This window comes from Falco punctatus, assembly GCF_963210335.1.
Source record: "Falco punctatus genome assembly, chromosome: 9".
NCBI lineage: Eukaryota > Metazoa > Chordata > Aves > Falconiformes > Falconidae > Falco > Falco punctatus.
In genome coordinates this window covers 50,303,884-50,309,592 of record NC_137589.1, presented here as the reverse complement: position 1 = coordinate 50,309,592, position 5,709 = coordinate 50,303,884, and positions in this window count along the sequence as shown.

Genomic DNA, 5,709 nt, shown 5'->3' with positions numbered 1-5,709 from the left:
CGGGCGGGGGGCGGCGCGCGGCGCGGCTCAGCTGACCGCGCGGGGGGCGGGGCTGCGTCACTGCGCCCGCCCCGCCCCGCCTCGCCCCGCCCCGCGCCGCAGCGCCCGCGGCCGAGCGCCCCCTGCGCCCCGCGCCCCCGCACCGCAACCCCGGCACGAACCCTGGCACCCCGCAGCGCGGCCCCGGCGTGTCCCCCTGCCACCCCCCGCACCGCACCCCCTGGCACGTCCCCCTGGCACACCGCACCGGCACCCCCGGCGTGTCCCCCTGCCACCCCGCGCCCCCGCACCGCACCCACGACACGAAGCCAGGCACCCTGCACCGCAGCCCCGGCACCTCCTGGCGTCCCGCACCACGCCCCCGGCACGTCCCTCTGGCACTCCGCACCGCACCCTCCCACATATCCCCCCGGCACCCCGCATCCCCACACCGCACCCCCCAGCACATCCCCCTGGCACCCCACACCGGCATCCCCCCGCATATCCCCCTGGCACCCCACGCCCCCACACCGGCACCCCGGCATCCCCTGGCACCCTGGACCCCCACACGGGCACCCCCCACCCCCCGGCATATCCCCCTGGCACCCAGCACCCCCTGGCACCCACCCCTAAGCCCCCCCCCTCGCCCCGCACTCCCCAAGCCTCAGCTCTGCTGAAGCAAAGCTCTGTCCCAAACATACACTATGCCCCCCACCCCGGCCTGCAGCATCTGCCTGGGGGGGCGAGACCCTGCACAGGACAGCGGGGAAGGCAGTGGGGAGGGGGTCCCTGGGGTGTCTCAAGCCTATTTTCCAGTGGAGTAACTTCACCCCCCACCCACCACGCAGGGGTGGCAGCCCCCCCCAGCCACTCGCAGATGGGCATGGCCAGGGCTGTAAATGTGGGGGCAAAGGCTGCGCCCCCCAGCACCCAGTGCTGCCACTCCCCGCACCCGGGTGCTGCTGCCGGGGGGGGGGCTTTCCTGCCAGGCTGGGGTGCAGGGTGGGTGCCCGGGCTGCCAGGCACTGCCGAGCTGGCTCCTGGCTGTGCCAGGGGGGGTCTGAGAGTTTCTGTGCATCCCCCCCCAAGGGCTGGACAGGGTGTGATAGGGTGAAGGGGGGGAAATGGGAAAGGAGGTGGGAAATGGCATGATGCTAGCACAGAGCCCGAGCCAACGGCAGCGTGCTCCACAGACAGACAGGTATAGTGTCTGTGTATGTATATATATATATTTATATATTTATATATATATATGTATATTTATATATATCTGTGTGGCCATATAAATGTCCACTGCATCACTCAGAGGTGAGGCAGGACAAGGGTGCCTGGGGAAAGAGGACGGCAAAGGTGAGTAGGGGGGACAGCAGGGTGATGAGGGCCAGTGCTCCGTCCCACTGCGTGGGCCCCCAGCAACCCCAGGTCAGGCAGACGTGTGTCTCGATCCTTTGCTTTAAAACCTGTTCTCGTCAATACTTCCTTAAAAATAAGCTGGAGTTGAGTTTGTCAGAGCTGCCGGACTCTCTGCCAACCACAGGCTATAAATACCAGCAGGCTATTTAAGAGCGAGGTATTTATATTGCCTTCCCCATCTCCCCATCAATCTTCCCAGTGAGGCCGAGCATCACTTGTCTGTAGGCAAAAATACAGCACGTGTACAGAGCCACTGGTGAACCGGGACCAGGACCCATCTGCTGGGGTCCCCGCCATGTCCCCCCTCTCTGCCCTTAGGGACACTCGGCTCCCCAGCAGCCAGTTGGTTGTCACATCCATTACACCTGGCTGAAAAAAAAAAAATAGAGTAACACTTGCTTCGTTCAAAAAATCAGCAACCAAATGCTGAGCACCCCGATGTGCCGGCAGAGGCAGGGTGCCAGGCTTGGGGGGGGAGCTTTTGGGGGTGAGCGCTGGGTGGGCAGGGACAGAAATGTCCCGCAGATGCTGGGGTGGGGAGGGGGCTGCCTGTGGGAAGGATGCTTTGGTGTTGCCTTCCTGACAGAATGGGCTCAGCCCCGTCAGATCTGGGGAGCCCACATCCTGATGCCCAGGAGCCTGCTGGCTTTGGGGCTGGGGGCCTGGAGGCTGGTTCCCACTCAAAGGCATTTGCTGGGGTGCAAAATACCTCGGGCTGGTGGGTCCCCCAGGCAGGGACCATGGGCTGCTGGCCACAGGCCATAGACCTTGGGGACCACCAGGAGCCATTCTCTGCAAGGGGCTTCAGGTCATCAGCTGGAGCCATGCAGCCTGGACCCCCCCAGCACAGCAGAGCCACCATGTGCAGGTAAGGGAAGGGGACCAGCATTTCTTCATCCCCCCTTTCCACCACAGGGCTGAGAAGGAACATCAGGGGGGGAGGGGAGGGGTGGTGGCTGCTCCCCTTGCTCCATCCTGTGCTGGTTTGGTCCAGGTGATGTGAATTGGGGTGACCGGGCCTGGCAGCTGGGAACTCTGCAGGGAGCAGCGGCTGTTGGCATGGGATTGAACCCTGCCTAAATAACGGGGGGAGCTCAGAGGCAAGATGAGGGACTGGTCTCCGGTCAAGAAATTGGAGGGAGCTGGCTGAAACTGGTTTTCCTGCAAGACAAGTTTGAGGATGTCTGCGGCACTGAGGTGGGGTTGATGTAGGAGAAGCTTTCCTAAGCAGCCCCGGGGCCTCATCCTGATTCCTCCTTGCTGGTCCTCTCCTAAGGCACCTGGACTGGGAGGCCTTGCTCTGGGCTTTTTCAGCCCCAAAAGTTCAGTTGAAAACTGTTGAGATGTGGGAAATAAGTTTAACTGGGAAAAATGGGGACGTCCCACAGTCTGCTGAGTCCTGAGGCTTGGGGGAAACACCAGCAGCTCCTGCTGCCCCCTGCCCACCTTCCCCGGGGACCAGGCAGTCCCCAGAAGCACTGGGGGGCTCAGGGGCACTCACAGGGCAGTGGGGGAAGAGTGTGAGCGTATCCCTGGGCCCTCCGATTCCCCTGGCTAGCAGGCAGGGTGAGTCTCTGCAAAACTGTGTGAGCCCCAAGGCTGTCCTCTCCTCCAGAGCCCCAGAGAGGTGGACCCCACCCCCCCCCCCCCCGGGCTTCATCCCGCTGGGGGATGCCTCCATCCTCAGGGGGGGTGTGAAACAGGCAGGCTGCTTCCACCTCACCCTCAGTGCAGGCAGGGACAAATTGGTGACCATGAAATGACTCACCTGGGGCCAGGAATGTGTCCCAAGTGAAGGTGGCTGCAGGGATAGGGAGGTCACAGCCTCACCCGTTGCTTTGTCCCCATGCGCTGCCTGGGGTGAAGCTGCTCAGGGTTAATCATCTCCAAGCATCCAGTGTTTTCACTGGAGGCAGTGAGGGGTGATGGCTGAGCAGAGGTACCTTGCTGCAGGTGCAAGCGGGGCTCAGGCTCTGTGCTTTGGGTTTTCCCACTGTTTCCAGCTGTTCATCGTTGTTCAGACATAGGAGGGTTTTTTCCTTTCCCTGGTGCAAATGCCAGAGTGGTGGCTGCAGTGACCCAGCACCAGGATTTGCATGAAGCGACGCCACGTCCCTGCCCAGGGTTTAGAAGCGGAGCAGAACCTACAGGTCAGAAAACCACTCTTCGCGGTATCCCACAGCAAAGAGCAGAGCCAGGGCCACATCCTGGCCTGACTGCCGCTGGGAATAGCCACCAGTGCCAAAGGGGCTGAGACCATCGTTCCCATGTTTATTGGTGTCCAGTGCCCATCAACGTGGGCTCCTCAGGAAAGCTGGGCAGCTGGCAGAACCCCCAGCCTCTCCAGAGTCCCTGCAGAAGCCTGCAAGCAGCTGGAGGGGCTGGGGAGGCATTGCCTGTGCCCCATGCCATGCCCATGCCCCATTCCCATCCTCATGCCCTATATCCCATGCCTGTGTCCTGTGCCATGCCTTGTGCACACACAAACATGCCCCATGCTGTGCCAGTGTCCATGCCCATACTCAGTGGTCATCCCGGTGCCCACGCTGGTGCCAGTACCCCATGTCCATGCCAGTGCTGGTGCCTAAGCCCATGCCTACAGCCATGCCAGAGCCCGTTCCCACACCCCTTGCCCATGTTGGTGCTGCTGCCTGAGGCAGATAGGCTGTCTGCCATGCCCATGCCGTGCTGGTGCCCGTGCCTGTTCCCATGCTCCATGCCAGTGCCTGTGCCCGTGCCCATACCTGTTCTCACATCCTATACCAGTGCCTGTTCCCACGCCTCACGCCACTGCCAGTGCCCAAGCCATATTCCCACTCCCATGCCCTGTGTCCTGTGCCCATGCCTTGTACACACAAGCATGCCCCACGCTGGTGCTGGTGCCCATGCCCACACCCTGTGGTCACCCTGGTGCCCATGCTGGTGCCAGTACCCCATGCCCATACCAGTTCTGGTGTCCACACCTACAGCCATGCCAGTGCCAGTGCCCGTTCCCACACCCCTTGCCCATGTTAGTGCCGCTGCCCGAGGCAGGCAGGCTGTCTGCCATGCCCCTGTCGTGCTGGTGCCTGTGCCTATGCTCATGCCCCTACCAGTTCTCACACCCTGTGCCAGTGCCAGTGCCCATGCCTGTTCCCACGCCATACCCATGCCATACTCACGCCCATGCCATACCCATGCCATACTCACGCCATACCCATGTCATACCCGTGCCATACCCATGCACATGCCATGCCCATGCTGTACGCAAGCCATACTCGTGCCATATCCATACCTATGCCATACCCATACCCACACCCATGCCATACCCATACGCATACCCACTCCCATGCCCATGCCATACCCATGCCCATGCCATACCCACACCCATGCTATACTCATGCCCATGCCATACCCATACCTGTGCCCATGCCATACCCATACCCATACCTATGCCCATGCCATACCCACACCCATGCCATACCCATACCCATGCCCATGCCATACCCACACCCATGCCATACTCATACCTGTGCCCATGCCATACCCATACCCATACCTATGCCCATGCCATACCCACACCCATGCCATACCCATACCTATGCCCATGCCATACCCACACCCATGCCATACTCATACCTGTGCCCATGCCATACCCATACCCATGCCCATGCCATACCCACACCCATGCCATACTCATACCTGTGCCATACTCATACCTGTGCCCATGCCATACCCATACCCATGCCCATGCCATACCCACACCCATGCCATACTCATACCTGTGCCCATGCCATACCCACACCCATGCTATACTCATGCCCATGCCATACCCATACCTGTGCCCATGCCATACCCATACCCATACCTATGCCCATGCCATACCCACACCCATGCCATACCCATACCCATGCCCATGCCATACCCACACCCATGCCATACTCATACCTGTGCCCATGCCATACCCATACCCATACCTATGCCCATGCCATACCCACACCCATGCCATACCCATACCTATGCCCATGCCATACCCACACCCATGCCATACTCATACCTGTGCCCATGCCATACCCATACCCATGCCCATGCCATACCCACACCCATGCCATACTCATACCTGTGCCATACTCATACCTGTGCCCATGCCATACCCATACCCATGCCCATGCCATACCCACACCCATGCCATACTCATACCTGTGCCCATGCCATACCCACACCCATGCCATACTCATACCTGTGCCATACTCATACCTGTGCCCATGCCATACCCATACCCATACCTATGCCCATGCCATACCCACACCCATGCCATACCCATACCTATGCCCATGC